Genomic DNA, 23,621 nt, shown 5'->3' with positions numbered 1-23,621 from the left:
GCACCTAGTCTTGTTCAAATCGTACGGCAACTTGTTCTGACAAATTGAATCTTCACTTCCTTGCTTGGGAATCTATATGGTTGCAGTAACACGAGAGCTCCAAACTCTGTACGGTGACTCCAAAAACCCGTACAATGCCTAAAAATCGTACAGCAACCAATCTTTAGAAAATCCGTACGGTAGCTTTTATTTAGAATCTATCCTCATTTTAAAATCCGTACGGTGAGCAGCTTTAAATCCCGTTCAATGATTTAAAAACTCGTACGCTAGCCATGACATAATGAAAAATTCGTACGACACATAAAGAAATCCGTATGACACACAGGCTTATAAAGATGTACGGTAAAAGCCATACAATCTCTCAAAAATAACTTTAAAAGACCGTACAAGCTGAAAGCCGTACGGTGCATCAGCCTTCAGAAAACTGTACGGTGGACTTTCATCTTCTTTTTAAAAAAAATTTAATTTAATTTATTTTATTTTTTTCACTTTTTGAACAACTATGTACAATATTTACATATATACAACACTTACAGTCTTCTTCTCTCAGTTGTTCGTCCACAGAGGTGCGTTACTTCTTTCATGGCAGACATTCAACTTTGACCTATTCACTACATCGAACACTTCCTTTTCGTCTAGCATCCATTGTTTTATTGCTCCATTATCACCCACTTCCCGAATTTGATATGGTCTGACCCACTTAACTTTGAACTTGCCTGGCTTGATCTCATTCTGGCCATCATACTTTAACACCCATTTCCCTGTTTGAAACCTGTTCCGTTTCAAGTGCTTATCGTGCCATGCTCTACACCTGTTCTGTGTCACCTCCGTAGCCCACTCCTGCAATTGTTGCTCATCAAGTTTATTTAAGGTACACTATCTCTCCATCCGGTTTTTCATATTGCCTGGTTTGTTTCCGAAACTCGGTACCATGGACTCCGTCAGCTGCCCCTTCTGGCTATCAATAACACGTCCACTTCGTACTATTGCAACTTTTATTAAACCCTTCCGCTTTGTTTCCTGTGCGGACCGTATGATGTGTCTTCCTTGTTGTTGACACCTTTCTGCTATATCTGTGGTTTGACGTAATACTTTCTTCCTACGCGGTCGTACAGTGGAATCTTTCTTCCTTTTGAGTTCGTATTGTATGTTCTTTCCTTCAGCTTCAGTCATACCCACGTTTCCTTCTTCGACTTCTTTGTGTTGCTTCGAACATTCATTTCCTCCTTCGGCTTCTCCATGTTCCTTCGGACATTCATTTCCTTATTCGGCTTCTCTGTGTTCCTTAGGACATTCATTTCCTTCTTTCTTACCTTCGTCGACTCTTAACATATTACAGCTCGAAAAGAGTTCGTAGTCCTCTATCTGCCAGTGGTAAAGATCGTTCACTGAATCCAGATCGTCGTCTATCAATCCTCCTTCCAACTGCAGGACTCCCACCTGATCTGGTTCCATATTCTGCCTCCTTTCATCCTCTTCTTCTTTGGAATCTGACAATAGAGCTTCTTCCTCGACCATTTGAGTGTGTAGATCGATGACGTACTTCCGCCCTTTGCTTTCAAGTGATAAAGTATTTTTCTTCCAATTGTGCTTCGCCTTGGCTTGTATCAGCCACCCCGGCCCAGAATGGCATCATATCCTCTCCGCTTTAGTGGGATCACGACGAAATCCAACAAGAATGACTGTGTTCCAATCGTCACTAGTTGTGCTGTCAGGACCAAAGTAACAAGAATCGGAATCGGCAAGGCCGAATCAAATCGTGAATCGGCAATGAATCGGCGATGAATCGGCAAATTTGAAAAAACCCTTTAAATTTAAGGAGTTTAACAATTTAAAACTTATTTCATGTACCCTTTATTGAATATAACTTAAACACACTATAACATCATCAAATAGAAGTTAAAACTTAACATACATAAACATGGAACATAAAATCCATCACATACGTAACTATGTTATCTAAAATGTAAATTGTAGGCTAGCTGAAGTAAATAGAAATCAAATGATCATAATGATTTAAATCATAGAATGTATGTAAGATGATCCATAAGACATCAAATCATAAATGTATGTAAGAATCTAAGATGAAGATCCATGAAAGTTTGAAACATATGTCTATCAATGATTTAGTATCAATATCTGTAAACAAAATATAAAAACAAGGCTCCAGCTCAAGCCTCAAACTCATAGTCATCATCATCATCCTGAAGCTCGGCTGCAGCCTCAGCCTCAGCCTTTGAGTATCCAGTCTGCCTAGTAGCAAGGCGTCTAATGTAGGTCTTAGAGGACTGCCGAGCCATATCTCCTGCATGTAAGATGGGCTCACGAACGTCGCTAGGGCCTGTGCCTGTGCGTGCACGTGTGCGTCTACCAATGCCTGAAGAATGTGCTCTAGCTGCCTTAGCCTCTATATCCACCTGGTTAACCCACACACGGTCTTCCTCAGTGAAGACTGGATCCACAACCTCTGTGAGCCACTCTATTTTTGGATCAATCTCCTCTAGAATGATCGGAGAGGAGTCAGTGCCCAAAATCTGTCTGATCCTAAGACGGAGGTTGTAATGAACAAAGACAATATCATTCAACTTCTGCACTGTCAACCTATTTCTCCTCTTCGAATGGATGTGCTCGAACATGGACCAACTGCTCTCACATCTAGAAGCGCTGCTTGGCTGACTTAGAATACGGATGGCAATTTTTTGAAGTTTTGGGGTTGTGGCCCCAAACATTTGCCACCATCTATCTGCAATAAGGGAAAAATTGAAAATAGGAACAATTAGTCTCATTTACAAATTACAGGTTAACTCTAAAATTACATAATCAACTTTAAGTTTAGAATCTAGATTCATGAACATTGAATATATTATTTAATTTTTACCTGGCTGTAGGGTTGTCTGAGCATTTATGGCCATTCTGCCAGAGAAAAGTGGCCCCTCTTTATTGTTGAACTAGTCTAGCTCAACAATCGCAGCAGTGCTATCTTCATCACTACTCAACCTCTGAATCACTGTGTATAAGCCAGTGAGAACCTCCGCATCCGCCTTGAACTGAGGGCGGAAATGATATGCCGGATTCAGAAAGTAAGCTGTTGCATGGATGGGTCGATGGAGCTGATTCTGCCATCTCCTATCGATGATGTCCCAAATAGGGCCATACCTCTCCTGCACTCCTGCATATTGGGCTCTGATGGCCTTATTGGCCCTATCCATGCCCTCATAAATGTAGCCCATAGAGGGCTTCTCCCCATCAGCAGTTCGTAGCAAAGCTACAAGGGGCTCAGTGACCTACATATAAAGTAAAACAAAAAATTTGAGTCAATACTTAAATATAAAATAATATAACTTAAAGTAAAAGTAAAATACTAAATGTTAAATTGCAATAAATTTACCTACGGGATTTCTCTAGCGGGTTTCCAAAAACCATCCTCATCAAATATGCAATCTGCCACATCTATCCCTGCAGTGGTCATAGGATAAGAAGAGGAAATCCACTCCCGCCCAACAACATGCTCCTCAATTCATCCCTTGATGTCAACAAGGACTGCAGGGTGATGAAATTCGAGGCAAACCTCGTGATACCTGGGCGAGCTAACTCCTTGCCTTCTGTGTACTTCCTCATTGTGCTAAGGACAAATGAATGATTATAAATGAATTTGCATATGTTTTTTGTCCTTTCCACACATGACTTGAAAAACTCAAGTTTGCCAATTTCCTCCAACATGAGGTCAATGCAGTGTGCCGTACAAGGGGACCAAAATATGGTGGGGTGCCTCTCCATCAAAAGTTTACCTACAACAATTTTAAGTCAATTAGAAATTCAAATTTCAAAATTCAAATAAATTTATTTTCAAAACTTGAAAAGTTAAAAGTTTACCTGCAACAACATAACTTGCTGCATTATCCGTCACCACCTGGATCACATTTTGTTCTCCCACCTCTGCTATGACTTCCTCAATAGCCTCACATAAGTATGTGGCATTTTTTACATGTGCGGAAGCATCGATGGATTTGATGAACATGGTATATCCTACAAGTAACAAAACAACGAATTAGAATATTAAAATTAAATGGATCATCAACAAATTAGCATTCAACAAATCAAAATTTACAATTATGTATGTAGGAAAGTAGAATGATCAATCACCTCCACAGGATACAAGAAAATTGAGGAGTGTTCTATTCCTCCTATTTGTCCAACCATCAGTCATGATGGTGCAACCCTTTGCAATCCACTCCTTTCGGTTCTCCTCGAGCTCAACCCTCATGTCCTCTACCATCTCATCCAAGAGTTATCCACTCAACTCAGCCTCAGTTGGGGCTTTAAACCCCCGACCACAAATAGCAACCGCATCTATCATGTTCTGCCAATAAGGAGCCCTGTCACAAATAAAAATTTAGATGTCAAAGACTCAAATTATAAAACAAGTAGATATAATTAAAGTTTTACTTTTACTTTAATTTTAACTTTAAAGAAAACAAAGAAAAAAGAATCTATTACCTGGCTGCAATAAATGGAATGTTGCAAAAGTACCAAAATTTGCATATCTCCTTTCTGGCAGCATCATGAATCTCCTTGTTCAAATCTATGCCTTCAAGCATGGGTTGGGAAGCAGGAGTAGTGCGGGGCACAAAGTAACTATCCATTCTGTTTTTCCGCACTCTAGGCTGCAATAGGTTGGTGTGGGACTCTGTCTTAGTATGTGACCGACTAGCACTAGCACTAGCACTAGCACTAGCACGAGCAGAAGAACTAGGATAAAAAGGAGGCCTAGAAGAACCCTCTCCAACACAACCTACGGATGCAGAAACTGATGCAGATGCAGATGTGGATGCGGCTGCGGATGCAGATGCGGGAACATGGGAGCCAATACCCTTAACCCTTCAAGTTGCATTTTCCTATTGGCTTTGTCGTTTTCAATTTTTTCTAATGCCATTAAGCAAGTGCATTTTGCCTTAGGAGTTTGGTGAGTGGAAATTGTAACATCGTGTCCAAGTATAGCAGCAATGTGGTATTTCAATCTATAAATACCCTCATAAGTTATTTTTTCTTTACAAAAAATACATTTTGTTCGATATTTGGTTCTTCCAGGAAACTCTTTGTTATATTTCCAACATTCATCTTTTCTACCCATTGCGAATTTGCGAAAAATGAAAGCAAAGGCTGCTGCAATAATTTTTTTAATGTAAAATATCAAAGTTTGAAGCTAATAAAAGCTACAAAACAAGAAACCCTAGTTTGCAACTTAGTAAAAATAAAGAACATTCAAGATCTAAACTAAAAATCTTGAAAACTATAAAAATTTAACAAAAAATGCATAATACACTAACATGCAAAAAAAAAATGAGCACTTACCTCTTGCAAATGAGTTGAGGAGTGTTGAGATTGGCTCCTTAATGCTCCCAATGCAATTGATGGCCTTTCCAAATGGATTGCTGATCTCTTTTGTGCTCTTTCTTCTTGCCGGTTAGAAACCTATGGCTTTTCTTTTCTCTTCTTCTCTCCCACTTTTCCTCTCTTCTACTCATGTTAAACAAATAGAAGGCCCCTTAGGGTTATAACAAAGAGAATAGGTCAAAAAGAAAGTAAAAAAAACAAGTGATTTTTTTAAATTTTACAAGTCCATACTTTACTGGCCGCGGGCGATTCATGGCGATTTTAATCAGGCGATTCATGCGATTTTTTGGATGAATCGCCCAAATCGGCGATTCACCTGATGAAATCGACAATGGCGATTTTCGACTCCAAAAAATGCCATCGATGAATCTAATCGTTGAATCGCCGATTCAAGCGATTTTTGGGTGATTCTTGTTACTCTGGTTAGGACTCCCAATGGCTTGATTCCATGTTGATCGGCCGTTAGCAGCTGGAATGTAGGCAGCCATAATGTCGGCTGCCCCAACCTTTTCCAGGTGTCTTCAAGCAACACATTGACACCGAACCCTCCATCCACAATCGTTTCCGTCAATACAGTCCTGAGAATTCCCATTTTGACGACTGTCGGATGGCGTCTAGATGAGAGGGCTAACAACATCGGATCTTCTGCACTTGCGCCACTTTCCTTCTCCTTTTTGTCCGCTGTACTTGCTCCACTTTCCTGCTCCCTTCCATGTTCTCCTGGTAGTTTAGTAGCAGGAACGATGTTTGTGAGTGCCGATCGGAGCTGAGGCATAGTGAGCAACAGATCATTTATCTTGATGGGTACCTCGGCTTGCAATATTTGTCGTACAATGTTCTGTTTTGCGCAGTTCCGCACGGAGGTACCCGACGTGTCCTTTAGGTGTGCCGTTTCTACCTGCGTTGCTCTTTGGATCTCTGCGCAGGCTTCCTCCAGTCTCTTCTTTTCCTCCGTCGGATCAGGGTAGAGCTTTGCCTGTTTCTGAGTGATTGCCAGAACTTCTTCCTCGTCCATCTCGACAGTAATCAAGTTTACTCTAGACTTCGGGCACTTAGCATTGTCATGATCGCCAGGTCCACACTAGTAGCATAGCAACTTCAATGTGTTCGCCATCGTACACTCTCGGGCAAAGTGACCCCACAAGTTGCATGCGCGGCATTGGACTATCAGCCGGCCATTCGCATCGTACTGGATTCGATTCCTCCCACCAGTATTGTTGTTGCGGTTGTTGTTTTGACCGCGCCAATTATTTCTATATCCACCCGATGTAGCACCTTCAGTACTAGTGTTCCCGCTCCCTCCTGACGAGGACGCTTCTTGTGTCAGGAACATTTGCTGCGGTGTTCTTATTTTCAGATTGAAAGGGCATTCCTTTACGGAGTGTCCCATAATCTGGCAGATGTCACAAAATTGCTCTTTCGGGCAGGATCCCTTTGTATGGCCTTCCTTCTTGCACTCCGTGCACCATAGCTCATTGCCCTTAGCCTCCTTGTTCATGTTCTTGAACTCCATCATCCGAATCATGTCTTTCTGGAGGGCACGGGCCTTCTTGTTGCTGCCCTCATCATCACTGCTATCTTCTTTTGAAGATGCATCGTCATCTGAATCGGACGAGCTGTTCTTTTTTGTCTTCTGGTCACTTTCGAGGTTCATTGCCCAATTGTATGCTTCAATGTATGTCGATGGTGGCACGATCTTCATCTTCTTTTGCAGCTTCGGGCGAAGGCCTTCAATGAACTATCTCTTTTGTAGCCCATCAGCCGGCTTATTCTCCATTTTATTGATTAGGTCCTTTAACTTCCTGGCAAAGACTCGGACTGTTTCATTCTTCCCTTGCTTAGTATTGAATATCTCCGCTACAATCTCATTATCGTCTCGCAATATTTGAAATTCTGCAATAAATTCCTTCTTAATATTATCCCAACTGTTTAACTTTTGTGGATCTGTCTTAGTAAACCAATCAATCACAACACCCCGTAGGGTAGCGGGAAATTGTTGGATTCATTCATTTGTGTCTGTTATGCCATTTGCCCTCCAGATCGTTTCACATGTTTTATAATGTCGGATCAGATCGGCGGTTCCTTCACCATCAAATTTAGGCAACTTTTGTTTTGGTCTTGCCATTATTACTAGATGTGGGTTTTGTTGTATACCTGCGCTGTTTTGCACTCCGGCGTTGTTTTGCACTCCCGCGCTGTTCTGCACACCTGCTTTGTTTTGCACACCTGCGCTGTTTTGTACACCAGTGCTGTTCCGCACACCTGCGTTGTTTTGCACACCCGCGCTGTTTTCAACACCAGCACTGTTTTCGACACCAGCGCTGTTTTCGATACCCACGCTATTTCCAACACCCGCGCTGTTTTCAACACTCGCGTTGTTTTTGACAGTCGCGCTATTTGGTGAAGAAGGGTTTTTGTCAACCGAAGCTGTCTATTCCGGAAGTATATCTCAGACAAAGAGTTCACTTCACGCTCGTGCTCCCTCGGCACTTCGAGCCGTGCGAGTCAATCCCCTTCCGTCTGGATTCTCTTCCCTCGGTGTATGCAGGTTTAGAAACTCCTCCCTTGCTTCTTCCACCAAATCGAGCCGCTGTCGAGTCTCTTGCAACTATTTTTCATTGCTTTTGTGCCCGTCGGTAACTTGCTGAAATCTCTGTCTGCATTCAGCCTGTTGTGCCAAAATTAAATTTTCTCGCGTGGCACGTATGTCGTCCTTTTCTTTCAACTTATTCTTATTCTTGTTCAACTGATTCGGCATTTAGTCTTCATCCGTTTGTCTGTGTACCAGGTCCATCAGGCAACGACGCCAAATGTTTTACTGTACTGGGTAAAGAAATCAATGCACAGACAATAGATATGAATAGCAGAACTCTTTAGATTATTCGCATATGCTAGAACATTACATTATGCTTAATAAGATAACATGAATACAATGTTTCCCGAAGGGGGTATAAATACTTTTCGAAGAACCTTCCTGAAGGGGTCCGTCGGCTACATGACAATTACCGAAGGGCCCATCGGCTACATAACAAGAACCTTCCTGAAAGGGTCCATCGGCTACATAATAAGAACCTTCCCGAAAGGGTTCGTCGGCTACATAACAAGAACCTTCCCAAAGGGACCTGTCGGCTACCCAATATTTACCTACGAAAAATGTAACTCTTGAGATTAAGTCTCGGTATTGTTTTATATATATATATATCTATATATATTGTTGTTGTTGTTAAGAGTTACTATTGTGCATGTGTATTATTTTATGAAAGACGACGATCTTTCATTTGGATGTAAGGTCCCTATTGTAAGGTGACGACCTTAACAATAGATTGATCTATTATCATAAGACTTCATTAAGGTGTTTGTTTACCGCATAGGTTAATTAAGAATTACACACAGACAATGAACACGAACACGAACAACAGAACTCTTCTTATTATTCGCATATGCCCACAGTACATTATGCTTCGATGGTAAGATATGATATCTACAATGCTTCCCGAAGGGGTTATAAATACTTTTCGAAGAACTTTCCCGAAGGAGTCCGTCGGCCAGATACATTATGCCCGCTACAAACTATTTACCCGTCGGCTACATAACAAGACTTTTTTCGAAGGGACCCGTCGGTCGATGCACAATTTCTTTTCCGAAGGGACCCGTCGGCCAATACACAATTTCTACCGACGACATCATCCCCCCCAAAAAAGAAAAGTCGTCTCCTGACGACTAGCAAAATTAGGAGACAACCCACAATCAAGAAAGGAAATACTAGAGAGGAGGTGTTCCAGAAGAGTGTTGTTAACGACGTAGCTCATACACCTGGTCAGTCCGGATGCGCAGATTTGTCTGAATTTGTGAATTAACCTCTACGGCCTCCTTCAGGAGAAGCGCAACATCCATAGCCTGCCTCTTGGCCATCTACAACTCATGTTCTGCAGCATCTTTATCCCGGATAGCCGCGTCCCTCTCCTGTACCACGGCTGCCATATCCTTTATTAATGTTGCCCGCTCTGTTGCCCAAGCTGCCTACTTGTCGGCCAAATCAGTGGCTAACGTTTCTCTTGCCTCTTTTTCAACCGCGAGAGATCTCTGGGCTGCCACACTGTCTGCTGCCCTATCCGCCTCCGCATGCTGCCGCGCATAGTAAACCTCTTTGTACAGTCCGACGATCTCATGTGCCAACTTCATCATCGAAGTGTCACTCATTCCCAATTCTGCTCAGTGGCCCAATCTGCCAACATTTTTGGTGTCTCAACTGCCGGCCAACCTCTATCCACAAAACAAGTTTGAAATCGCTTAGGACAAATCCCACGAATATACGCTCGGATCAAATGCCACTCCCTTCGCCAAGTGAGAGCCTGAATCGCCACATCATGCCCCTTCTTCAATGCAGACTTCATAGTTCTGAGGTAGTCCCTGCACCTGTCCTCATCCGACTCGTAATCCTCCTTGGCGAAATCGTCCAATGACCATTCTGCATCACTATTGTCCTCATCAGCGGGAGTCATGCCCACATCCGGTGCCGCCTCCTCTGCTGTCGGCGCAATCACGGCATGTGGCATTCCCTCCTCCTGAGGCTGAGGCTCTGGTACAGGTGCAACTCCGGAATAGCTAGGGGACTGAATGGACGGGCCACGCCAGTCAGGAACGAGTCGGAACTGCTGCCTCAGAAAAACACTGGCTCTATCCATGACCTCTGGTTGCTCGGGCTGCGCTAGGTCCGTACACTCCTGCACTCCTCCGTCTGGTACGTTCTCTACTGGAAGTACCTGAGCTTCCGCTGACTGTGCTACGGTAACAGCTGCTGCTGGCTGACTTATGGCAGACGCCATGGGTGTTGCTACCGGAAATGCTTCAGGGGCTGAAGAAGTCTCTCGGTTGACGGGTGCTGTCAGGTGGGCAAAGCCGACTGCAAATCCTGCTCCCGGCCGGACAGTAGAAGGCCGTACCCCGTGTTTCCATGGTGCGGCTAGTGTGACTGCCTGGTGGGATCTTCCAGTCATCAATATCGGTCGCCGAGTCTGTCCAAACCCCGGAATGTGAGCCATGTGTAGACCTCAGGGCACCAACTCAGAAGTCATAGGAACTGTAGCACGCGGAAACAGCAAGGGTGTAGCCGTGACAATCTAAACCTCCTCATCATCCTCGCCCTCCCCTTCTTCCTCCACACTATCCTGCTCAGAAGATGTCTCCTGTCGGCCGCTGTTAGTATCACCTGCCATGTCCATCCGAGGCCTCTTTTGGCCTGCTGAACCCTTCTGCCCAGAGATTGTGTCCAAGTGCTTCCATCGCATGATAGGAGGTTCTCCTGGAGCTAGTGGTCCAAGCTTTGCCTCTAACTCCTCCGTTGGAATCATCCGTGCTACGGCATCAAGGAATAGACCAATGGCGTAATGGGGCATATAGAAGGTCTTGTGCTGGAGAGTCATGAATTCATGCATCCGTTCAGCCAGCATAGACGCCCAATCGTACACTTTCCCAATCATTATGCCGTTCATCATGGATACCTTCGGAAATGTGATATCCGATGCCCTAGAGGATCCCGTGAGCCTGCTTTTGACCAAGTCCATCAGACACCGCCATGGCCCTTCCTGAATGTCAGTTTTCTTTAAACCCCTTCCCTTCGATGTCTCAGCTAATGTTGCCTGTTTAGCTTCAGTCAAATCTCCACATACTAATCTGATTAAAAATAGCTTCCCATCCTTTGGAATTTTCTTCGGCTGGATCTTTCTGCCCTGCTGCCCTGGAATGCCAAAAACACGTGTGAAATCTGCTGCCTTGAATGATACCACTAAGTTTCGTCCTAGATATTGAAATCTGATCCTCCGAGAAGCTCTGCCATACGTCTCAATCATGGTACGCAGATACCCTTCATAATCTCGAATGCAAAAAACAGGCATCTGAATGGCCCATTCAACCTGCGCTCTTCTGATGCTTGCTTTAATTGGATGGTCATCAGGGGTTTCTTGCCACCATTTTCGGCAATTTGTTCCATTTAATCCCTCAAATTGTATAGTCTGTGGTGTGACTTAAGCTACTGTAGGTGCTGTAGTCTTACGCTTTTCCTTGCTGCTACTCGAGCCTTCATTTAGGTTACCTGTACTTGCCATGCTACTGCCTCCCACAACTTTAGACTGCGCTAATTGTATTTTCCACTGGCGTTTACCTGTAGACTCCATTAATTATATCTTTGTCTTTTCCTAACAGTCTCCCAAATCCGTACAGTGAAGAGTTCTTCCAAATCTGTACGGTGGTATTTTCAATGCCCTCCACTGATCATGGTATACCGCCTTGCTTACTGGTGAACTCCGTACTTTAACCTTGAGAACCTTGCATTCAATAATCCGTACAATGAAATTCGTACCCTACTCTTCAGAAGGAATTCGTACGCTTGAAATGCTGGAAGTCTTCTGTATGGTTGATGTTTTAACAAGCCGTACAGTGCCCTGCAAGGTGCATATGGTAACTTGGCCCTTTTAAGATGAAATCCGTACGGCTTCAAACTTGACACTGTCTGCTGATTGCATATGGATGCCTCCTTCCTGCACACGGGTTTTGATGAAACAAATCTGAAGGCGTCTACACTTTCAATCTTCTAGAAAAGCCGTATTGCAATATCCTTCCAAGTCTTCAAAATTCGTATGATGCAAATTAAAATTTGGCTCCAAATTCTGTACGTTATCCTTCTCTGGCTCTTAAAAAAAACCGTACACTACCACAAAACCGTACTACCATCTTGAAAACCGTACCACATTTTGGATTGTCTGAAATCCGTACACCATAAACTGTACACCATCCTTCAAATATCAAAATCGTACGGTACTCTTCTTCCTTCAGATATAAAAGACCATACGGTATTCTCCTTCCTTCAGGTGTTAAGGACCGTACGGTACTCACCTTCCCTCAAGAAGCTGTACGATACTTGTCCCTTAAAAACAGTACAGACTCTTTCCTCTGAAAACCGTACGGCACATTCCATCCTCTGAGAAATCCGTATGGTGCTCCTTCACTGTGAAATCCGTATGGTAGTAAACCGTATGGTACCTTTTTAAAATTTTTTTTTCTTCATTTTTAAAAAAAAATTTATTTTATTTTTTTTTAATTTTATTTTTTAAAATTTTTTTCCAGTCAGTTTTCCCTTTGACCGGCATCACCGTCGGTCTGCAATGATGAAGGGGTCTCCCGAAGGCCATTTTGTGACGCAGAAGTCTTCCCGCCGTGATATATCTTCAACTTTGACCCATTCACCGCCTAAGGCACTTCGTGTCCATCCAAAGTTCATAATTTGATTGCTCCATTGTCCCCTACTTCCCTAATCTGATACGGCCCGACCCACTTAACCTTGAACTTGCCCGATTTGATCTCATTCCGGTCGTCGTACTTCAATACCCACTGTTCGGGCTGAAACCTGTTTAGCTTTAGGTGCTTATCGTGCCATGCCTTCCGCCTATTCTGCGTTACTTCAGTTGCCCACTGTGCTAATAATCGCTTCTCCTCTAACCTGTTCAGTTTATACAGCCGCTCCCTTAAGCTTTCCATGTCGCCCAACTTGTTTTCTAGTGCTATCCGCAAGCTTGGTATCATAAATTCCGCTGGTACTACGGCCTCTTGTCCGAACATCAGTTGAAACGGCGTGTGTCCTGTTGCAACTTTATACACCGTGCGGTAAGCCCACAGAGCAGAAGGTAATTTCTACTCCCAATCCTCCCCTTAGACTGCATAGGATTTGTATATAATTGATACCAGGATTTTGTTGGTAGCTTCGGCCTGTCCATTTGCCCTTGGGTAGTATGGACTTGATAGCGAATGATAAATTTTGAACTCCGTGGTAAGCAGTCGGATCACATGATTTACAAAATGTCCGCCTCTATCACTTGTTAATTGTAACGGAATGCCGTATCTAGTAATTATTTGTTCATAAATAAACTTTGTTGTACTTACCGCTGAGTTGTCCGGTAGTGCACGCGCCTCCACCCATTTAGTCAAATATTCCGTCGTGACAACAATGTAACGGCACCTTTTGATTCTGCTTGTCTTCAGCGGTCCTATGAAGTCCAAACCCCATCGTTCAAAGAGCTCCTGAGCATGAGAAGGATTCAGAGGCATGAAATCTCTTTTCAAGGGTTTTCCAGCTCGCTGACATGTATCGCATGCAACAACCCATTCCCTGGCGTCATTGTATATTGTTGGCCACCATAATCTTGCTAGAAGTATTTTTTGTGCAGTTGTGTCCGGCCCCATGTATCCTCCTGCCGGTCCTTCGTGCGCTTCCTTCAGTACCCGTGGAATCTCTTCCTTCAGGACAATGCTTCAGGATCTGATCGGGTCCCATTTTATACAACAATCCATTAATCAGCTAGAATGTTCCACTCCGTATCACCAACTTCCGTTTTTCATTCGGTGGCATGGTATTTGGAAACTGTCCTGTTGACAAGTATTCGCCGATGCTTGTATACCATTCTGGTAGCGTAGCAATCTGAAACAGCTGTGCATCAGGAAAGTCATCATTTACACCGTCTGCCGGTTCTCCTGTTCTGATACGTGATAAATGATCTGCGCTTACATGTTTCTTTCCTGGCCGTACAATAATCTTGAAAGTAAACTCCTGCAACAGGAGTAACCATCGGCTGATTCTTCCTTGAATGACTGGTTTGTTGATCATATACAACAGGGCCTGATGATCGACATAGAACACAAATGGAGTGGCCAGCAAGTAATGTCGGAATTTCTACACAGCATAGACCATCCCCAATGCTTCCCGTTCAGTTGTACTATAATTTTGTTCAGCTTTTGATAGCAACCGACTGGCAAAGTAGATTAGATGATCCAACCCGTGGCTTCCCGTTTGCGCGAGAGTTGCTCCGATCGCATAGTTCGATGCATCCACATGCACATGAAACTGCTCCTTCCAATCCAGGTATGCCAAAATAGGTGCTGTAGCCAGTCGTACCTTGAGTCCTTCAAATGCTTCATCTTGTTCCTTGTCCCATCAGAACGATTCTATCTTGCAAGTTAACCTATCCAACGGATATGCTATCTTGGCAATTTTTTTGATGAAACGCCTGTAATACCCTATATGCCCAAGGAAAGATTTTACCTCTGTTACATTGGTGGACGGCCGCATCTCTAATATGACCCGCACTTTGTTCGGATCTGTCTTCAGTCCCTCCTTACAGACTATGTGTCCGAGCAACCTTCCGTGTGGGACCATAAATCTGCACTTCTTCGGGTTCAGGGCCAAACGCGCACGGCGGCACCTTTCCATACACTCGCCTAAGGCTGCTAGATGTTTGTCCTCCGCACTGAACATTGACCAATCATCCAAAAATGCCTTGAAGTTTTCGATGGACATCTTGTCAAAGATGTGTAGTATGATCCGCTGAAATGTCGCAAGCGCATTGCACAGACTGAACGACATCCGATTATAGGCATAGACCCCATCTTCTACGACAAATGCTGTCTTCAGTTTATCCTCCTCTGCGATTGAGATCTGATTGTAGCCGGAAAAACCATCCATAAATGAGTAGATCTCGTGTCCCGCTACCTCCTCCAGGATGTTATCCGTGAATGGGATCGGGAACGGATCCTTGATGGTAACTGCATTCAGGCATCGGAAATCAACACATATTTGGATCTGAATGGAGTCCTTCTTCAGGGAGATCATGATCGGGGATACCCATTCACTGGTCTACACCTTGAAAATAATTCCGGCTTCTAGCATCCGATTGATTTCTTTCGTAACCCGGGCTGCATAATTTTTGTTCATTCTGTAGGGCCTCTTCCGTACGGGTATTGCTCCTTCGATCAATGGAATGCGATGCACACACAATTCAGGTGGTACACCCTTCAGGTCCCTGTATGTCCATGCAAAGACATCCTTATACTCTAAAAATATCTTGAATGCTGTTGTCTTTAGTACTGGGTCCCAATTGTCTCCTACCAGTATGTTCTGTGGTTCTGCTTTGTCTCCCAAATTCATGGTCTGCAACGCGACTTCATTGTATTTGATGGGTTCTCCTTTAGTGAACTGATGTGCCGGGGTCACATCGAGTGACGCATCCCCTTCCTTTATTTCAGTGAACTCCTTTGGAAATGCATCGGTATTGTGTTCTTCTATTGTCAGTACATTGCAGGTTGGAAACAATTCATAATCCTCTATCTGCCAATGGTAAAGACCATTTAGTGAATCCAAATCATCATCTCCTTCCAATCGTAAAACTCCCTCCTGATCCGGTTCCATAGTTTGCCCCTTTTCATCCTCTTCTCCCTCAGACTCTGACGATAGGGCTTCTTCCCCGACCATCTGAGTGTGCAGATTGATGACATACTTCCGGCCTTTGCTTTCGAGTGATAAAGTATTTTTCTTCCAATCGTGCTTTGCTTTTGCTTGTATCAGCCACCCCCAACCCAGAATAGCATCGTACCCCTTTCGCCTGAGAGGAATCACAATGAAGTCCAACAGGAATGGTTGTGTTCCGATTGTCACTGGTTGCGCTGTGAGTATTCCCAATGGCTTGATTCTGTGTTGATCGGCTGTTAACAGTTGGAAGGTAGGTGGCCATAATGTCGGCCGTCCCAACTTTTTCCAAGTATCCTCTGGTAGCACATTGACACCGGATCCTCCGTCGACGATCGTGTCCGTTAGCACAGTCCCGAGAATGCCCATTTCAACAACCGCCGGATAGTGTCCAGATGAAAGAGCTAACAACATCGGATCTTCTGCACTTGTACCCCCCTGTTTCTCGTTGTCTTGCTGTACGGGTTGCTTAGCACTCGGAACTATATTTGTGAGGGCCGTACGGAGTTGAGGCATAGTGAGCAACAGATCATTTATCCTGACGGGTATCTCAGCTTGCAATATTTGCCGTACAATGTTCTGTTCTGCACAGTTCCGGACTGAGGTACTTGGCGGGTCCTTCAGGTGTGCCGTTTCTGCCTGTGTTGCTTTTTGGATCTCTGCCCTTGCTTCCTCCAGTCTCTTCTTTTCTTCCGCTGGGTCAAGGTATAGCTTCGCCTGCTTTCGAGTGATTGCCAGAACTTCTTCCTCGTCTGTCCCCACGGTAATCAAGTTTACTCCGGACTTCGGGCACTTAGTATCATCATGATCGCTAGGTCCACACCATCGGCATAGCAACTTCGGTGTATTCGTCGTTGTGCACTCTCGGGCGAAGTGACCCCACAGATTGCATGCGCGGCATTGAACAATTGGTCGACCATTCGCATCTACTGAATTCGACTCCTTCCTCCATTGTTGTTGCCACCATTGTTGTTATTGCTGTTGTTGTTTTGACCGCGCCGGTTGTTTCTGTATCCGCCCGATGTGGCTCCTTCCGTACTGGTGTTCCCGTTCCCTCCTGACGGGGATGCCTCCTGTGATAGGAACACTTGCTGCGGTGTCCTTGTTTTTAAATTGAAAGGGCATTCCTTTACCGAGTGTCCCAGGATCTAGCAGATTTCACAAAATTGATCTTTCGGGCAGGATCCCTTCGTATGGCCTTCTTTCTTACACTCCGTGCACCATAGGTCATTACCCTTTGTCTCCTTGTTCATGTTTTTGAATTCCTTCATCATCCGCATCATATCCTTCTGGAGGGCATGGACCTTCCTGTTGCTTCCCTCGTCATTGCTGCTATCCTCTCCTGAAGATGCATCGTCATCTGAATCGGACGAGCTGTTCTTCTTCTTCTTCTTTGTCTTCTAGTCACTTTCGAGGTTCATTGCCCGATTGTACGCTTCATCGTATGTTGATGGTGGCACGATCTTCATCTTTTTCCGCAGCTTCGGGTGAAGGCCTTCAATGAACCATCTTTTCTGGAGCCCATCTGCTGGCTTATTCTCCATTTTACTAATTAAGTCCTTCAATCTCCTAGCAAAGACCCGTATTGTTTCATTCTTCTTTTGCTTGGTATTGAATATCTCGGCTACAATTTTATTATCATTGCGCAAAAGTTGAAATTCTGCGATGAACTCCTTAATGTTATCCCAACTATTTAATTTCTGTGGATCAGCATCAATAAACCAATCAATCGCACCACCTCGTAGGGTAGCGGGAAATTGTCGGATCCATTCGTTTGTATCTGTTATGCCATTTGCCCTCCAGATCGTTTCACATGTTTTACAATGTCGAATGGGATCAGCTGCTTCATCACCATCAAATTTAGGCAATTTTTCCTTCGGACCTACCATTATCACTATATGTTGGGGGTTTTGTTGTGTACCTGCGCTGTTTTGCACTCCCGCGCTGTTTTGAACACCCGCGCTGTTCTGAGCTCCCGCACTGTTTTGAACTCCCGCGCTGTTCTGCACACCTGCGCTGTTCTGGACACCCGCGCTGTTCTGCACACCCACACTGTTTTCTACTTCCGCACTGTTTTCAATACCCGCGCTGTTTTCTGCTTCCGCGCTGTTTTCAACACCTGCATTGTTTGGTGAAGAAGAGGGTTCGTCAACTGAAGCTGTTCGTTCCGAAAGTATATCTCGGACGAAGAGGTCACTCCACGCTCATGCTCCGTCGGCACTCTAAGCCGTGCGAGTCGATCTCCTTCCGTTAGGATTCTCTTCCCGTGGTGTATGCAGGTTCAGAAACTCCTCCCTCGCTTCTTCCACCAACTCAAGCCGTTGTCGAGTCTCCTTCAACAATCCTTCCGCGCTCTTGTTTCCGTTGGCAATTTTTTGAAATCTCCTTCGATGCTCTGTCTGCTGAGCCAGAATTAAATTTTCCTGTGCAACATGTATGTCATCTTTTTCTTTCAGCTTATTCTTATCTTTGTTCAACTGATTCGACATTTAATTCATATCCGCCTGCCTGCGTACTAGGTCCATCGGGCAACGGCGCCAAATGTTTACCGCATAGGTTAATTACGAATTACACAGACAATGAACACGAACACGAACAACAGAACTCTTCTTATTATTCGCATATGCCCACAGTACATTATGCTTCGATGGTAAGATATGATATCTACAATGCTTCCCGAAGGGGTTATAAATACTTTTCGAAAAACTTTCTCAAAGGAGTCCGTCGGCTAGATACATTATGCCCGCTACAAACTATTTACCCGTCGACTACATAACAAGACTTTTTCCGAAGGGACCTGTCGGCCGATGCACAATTTCTTTTCCGAAGGGACCCGTCGGCCGATACACAATTTCTACCGACGACAGTGTTGTCCCAAAATGTGATGGTAATTATGGTAACAAAAGCATCATGGTTGACTTCATTAAGTTGTTGTCCCGGAATGAGTTGGAAATCATGATGCTACTTGTGTTGTTTATTTCTTGAGTTCTTGATCCATTGTCATGATAGACTACATTAATTTGCTGTCTCGGAGTGTGCCGGAAATCATGAAAATATGTAAATCATGATAGAATACTTTTGTCCCGGAGTGAGTTGAAGATCATGATTCTTGTTATCAGAGGTCAAGAGTGACTATTTGATAGACTATGTTTTGTTGCGGGATGTGCTGGAAATCAGATAGTCTATATTCTGAAAAGGATATAATTGTGAATAAGCATTTTTTGATGCTAACTCGAATATGAGTTATTGAGATTGTGAAATTGATTATATTCTCCCTCGATAAGAGGGAGTGTTAGTGTTATTGCATCAGTCAAATGGATGCTCTCAGTAAACCACAGTATGACTATAAGCAAATCATATCATATACATACATACATACATACATACATATATATAATATGATATATTCAGAGTTCGTGCTTTAGCATACATCAATGGTGGATCTGATTTACTGTATTTGCTCTCTGATCTGTCTGCACAATATTCTTAGTCATGCCCGATCAGATAATGTATTGAGAAGGCACTGAAAGTCATGATAGTGACATAGTATCATGACCGGGCCTTATATTGTTGAAAATCTTTAGACATACTATTGTTATGAAATCGTAACAATATGATTATGGACTGTTAACTAATGCTAAGGGGCATGACCATGTAAGGTCATGACCCTACGTGGCTCATGCCACATAAGGGTCATGCCCTTACGTTGTCATGTCCCTTCACCAACATATATATGCCGTGCAAGTCAATCAGAAAGGACATCAATAACATCACAATGTCCTGGAAGCATTTGATCTGCACACACACACACACACACACATATATTCAGTAATAAATCCTCTTCAGTGATTACAATATAATTCTGAATATTCAGAACATTCAGCAATATAATATCAGTGACAGTTAATATATCTGCAATGGAATTATCATTGACCTGCAGATTGAAGAAGAATACATTAGTATTTACAAATCAAATTGAATCTGTAATAAATCTATCTCTATCTGCGATCTTACATTCCTTAACATTCAGAAAGTACTTCCTATGCTGAACTGAGCCATTAGGAATGGAAGTGTGTTATAATTTTACTTCCGACTCATTCAAGTCGATTAGACCATTGACTAGTTCCATACATATTATTTAATGTCAGTCAAACTTCAGTATGTTGAAGTCCAGAGCACGTTGACTCAACAAGGACTGTAAGATATGAAATTGTTTGTGAGGCATTGCTCAAATTTTACTAATGTCATAAGTTTAGATTCCTTATCTGATGTTCAGTGAGGCATGTAGTGAGCTTCAGTTATCAATGAATGGGATTTTTCAATGAGGTTATTCTGTTATTTGTTCTTCTTCCTTCCTTCCTCTAGTCAGTTAATTTTTTTGTTGATTTGACAACTAATGGAATTAAATTCGCAGTTTAGGTCTGCAATCTAACAGGTCTAATTTTCATTTCTAGCGAGCCCGAGGAGTTGTGCTGCTCAGTTTGTATTGATGTCTTCTGCTTTTTAAATATGTAGCATTCCTTCACTCGATCTTTCATTCTATCTTGTTTCAAAAAATAACAGTTTTCACCAGTGCTTAGAATATGTTTGTATTTTTTAGTTATTAGGAATTTTAAATCCTAGTTGGGATCTGCTGCTATTTTTATATAGTTCATTTGAGCACTAATTTGTGATATATATATATTTTGAGGCCTGTTCTTACACTTATTCATTTGTTTTAGGGCTGTTTATTAAGGTTCTTTTAAATCACAATAATAAAGGATACTTAAGTACCACCCAACACCTTTCAGATTTTTGGATTATTTTGGGGCCTTATGGCTTGCCTATGCATAAGCATGGTGAAGGTCTTGTTGTGGCAGCCCTTTGCCATCTGACACCCAACAAGTTTTTATTCTGTGTCCAGGGTTGACCCGTAAATGACCTTTTATTTGACATTATGAGCTTGTCTAATCTATATGCCACAATGGTTACACAGCCAAAGAAAACAACAACCACCAAACATTTGCTTAATCATTGTTGTATAACACCAAAGTGGCAAAGATGCATCAATTTTAAAAGGGCTCTCTTTATTTTGGCTCCAGGCAACTAAATTTGAACTTCCACTTCCAATCATCATGCACGAGTACTGAATATAAAATAAAAACATTGTAGGAAAAATCTGGCATTATAACCCTTTATTATGCACAAAAGGATTTTTAAAAAAATCTGAAACTTCTTAATTTTTTTTTGAACTTGAATAAAATGAAGATTCACTCACCTTTGATTGCTAAATCTACCTTCTCCAATGATTTCTAAGCCTTAGGGTGAGGCTCAATTCTCCATAGCGTCTACCTTTGAAGAAAATGAATCTATCTTCAAAGAAATATGAATCACCTTTTAAAATAAGTTTGGAGGGAAACAATGGTGAAAAGTGCAAGTTTTGTGATAACAAATGGGTGAAATGACTTAAAGGAAGGATAGTGTTAAATTAGGGTTTAGCACACTTTATGCAGTGTTAAATGTATGTTTTTAAATGTGAGACCCCTTTTTGGAAACCCATGGCATTAGGTAGATTCAAATTTGCCAAGTGGGACCCTAGACGAACCTAGGGGTGAACTTGGACCTGGATCGCACCCAGCTCCAAACCCAACCCTTCTAAGCATGAATCCAGTAATTTATTTCTACCAAAGGAAAGAGAAACGCCTCAAGTATTTTAGAGATGTTGAATGTGTAATCCCAGCAAGAAGCAACTTCTACAATTGCCAAATTTTCCTTTGGCCATGCTCCCATTCCATGTGCCAATTTATCCCTGTTTCATTGAAATGTTGAAAAGTACAAATACCGTTGTGCAATCCCAGCAAGAAGCAAATTCTACAATTGCCAAATTTTCCTTTGGCCATGCTCCCATTCCATGCGCCAATTTATCCCTGTTCCATTGAAATGTTGAAAAGTACAAATACCGTTGTTTCTTCATCTTCCCCCTTTGAGGGCATAGACTACATACAACCTCCCTTGATAAAGAGTATTTTATGGTGAGTTTGTTGATTGAGGACACAACGAAAACTTGGCTAAGGACTAGCTATTAAAATAATCATAGATGGCTTGGCCTATTATATATGTCCACTTGTATCCAAGTTGGCTTTTATTTTCTGAGAACAATTTATTGTTTAGGAATGTGCGGGAATGTATACTCCCAATTTCAAATTTTTGAGGGAGGCTACAGAGGAGCTAGAAGGCCGCAAATGTTGTAAGGGTTGTCATTAACTGAGTATATGTTGATAGTCCAGCTGACATGGTGGTAGAGGGTGCTTACAAACACATTTTTTCACCCCATGTTTTCATGCGTTGAAAAATGTGTTTTAAGACTTTGGGAAGATAGATTGGGTGAAAGCGATGTTTGTAGAAGATAGAGACAAGGATGTTCCTTTGCAACTGTCACATCTTATTTGCTCTTTTAGGAATTTTCCAAAGAACAAACTCCTCAAACTTGTGCAAGCTAGGTATGCGAGTTACTTGTTAGGGAGAATGCTTGAGGTTAAGGAACTTCTATGATTAATGATGGTTGGTATTTAGTGTGATAGGTGGGAAAAGACCAACAAGCTTTTATTTTGTGTCCAGGGTTGGCCCATAAATGACCTTTTATTTGACAGTATGATCTTTTATGATCCATGCCACAATGGTTATGCTGCCAGAGAAAACGTCCACCACCAAACATTTGCTTAATCATTATTTAATAACACCAAAGTGGTGAAGATGCGTCAATTTTAAAAGTGCTCTCTTTATTTTGGCCCTAGGCAACTGAATTTGAACTTCCACTTCCAATCATTATGCATTGAATATAAAATAAAAACATTGCAGGAAAAAACTGGCATTATAACCCCTTATTATGCACACAAAGTTTTAAAAAAAACCAGAAACTTCTTAATTTTTTTAGAACTTGAATAAAATGAAGATTCACTCACCTTTGATTGCTAAATCTACCTTCTCATTTCTTAGCCTTAGGTTGAGCCTCACTCCTCCATAGCCTTCACCTTAGAAGAAAAATGAATCAACTTTTAAAATAAGCTTGGAGGGAAAAAATGGTGAAAAGTGCAAGTTTTGTGATGAAAAATGGGTGAAATGTCCAATAGGAATGATAGGGCTAATTTATGGTTTAGGGCACTTTATTCACTTTTATTTTTTTTTAGCGTGAGATCCCTTTTTGGAAACCCATGGCATTAGGTAGACTAGAATTTGCCAAGCAGGACCCTAGACGAACCTAGTGGTGAACTTGGACTTGGATTGCACCCACCTCCAAACCCAACTCTTATAAGCATGAATCCAGTAATTGATTTCTACCAAAGGAAAGAGAAGTACCTCTAGTATTTTAGAGATGTTGAATGCGCAATCCCAACAAGAGGCAAATTCTACAATTGCCAAACTGTCCTTTGGCCATGCTCCCATTCCATGTGCTGATTTCTCCGTATTTCATTGAAATCCTGAAAAGTACAAATAGTGTTGGTTCTTCATCTCCCCCCTTTGGAGGACATAGACTACGTGCCACCTCCCTTGATACAGAGTATTTTATGTTGAGTTTGTTGATTGAGGACACAAGGAAAACTTGCTAAAGACTAGCTATTAAAATAATCACGGATGGCTTGGCCGATTATAGATGTCCACTTGTATCCAAGTTGGCTTTTATTTTTTGAGAACTACTAATTGTTTAGGAATGTGTGGGAATGTAGACTCCCAATTTCAAATTTTGAGGGAGGCTACAAAGGAGCTAGAGGGCCTCAAATGTTGTAGGGGTTGTCATTAACTGAATATATGTTTTTAGTCCTGCTGGCATGGTGGTAGAGGTGTCGTGATGTGGAGCCTAATCAAACTCAGAGGTTTATTTGGTGCGGTTTCTCCCCATATTATCTCTACGAGGGTTGCGCTCCTTGTCACAGTACAGGGTGGGGTTGAGGGGCAACGC

The 23,621-nt window shown here is 42.6% G+C and overlaps 1 protein-coding gene and 1 long non-coding RNA gene across 2 annotated transcripts in view; one reads left to right on the top strand and one right to left on the bottom strand.

Moving 5' to 3' along the window:
• The window catches only part of LOC149551633 (tryptophan synthase beta chain 1), a 74,602-nt gene that overhangs the window by 44,432 nt on the left and 6,549 nt on the right, over positions 1-23,621 (top strand). The window lies entirely within an intron of this gene.
• Positions 2,455-4,253, bottom strand: LOC149551634 (uncharacterized). The gene is made up of 2 exons (XR_016353322.1): positions 4,144-4,253; positions 2,455-4,026 (listed from the first exon to the last, which is right to left on the bottom strand). It is a non-coding gene; the product is annotated as an uncharacterized LOC149551634 (long non-coding RNA).

The sequence above is a fragment of the Cupressus sempervirens genome, chromosome 6 (assembly GCF_028749045.1).
Source record: "Cupressus sempervirens isolate cs-2001-9-10 chromosome 6, ASM2874904v1, whole genome shotgun sequence".
Classification (NCBI taxonomy): Eukaryota; Viridiplantae; Streptophyta; class Pinopsida; order Cupressales; family Cupressaceae; genus Cupressus; species Cupressus sempervirens.
This window is presented reverse-complemented; position numbering and strand designations above follow the sequence as displayed.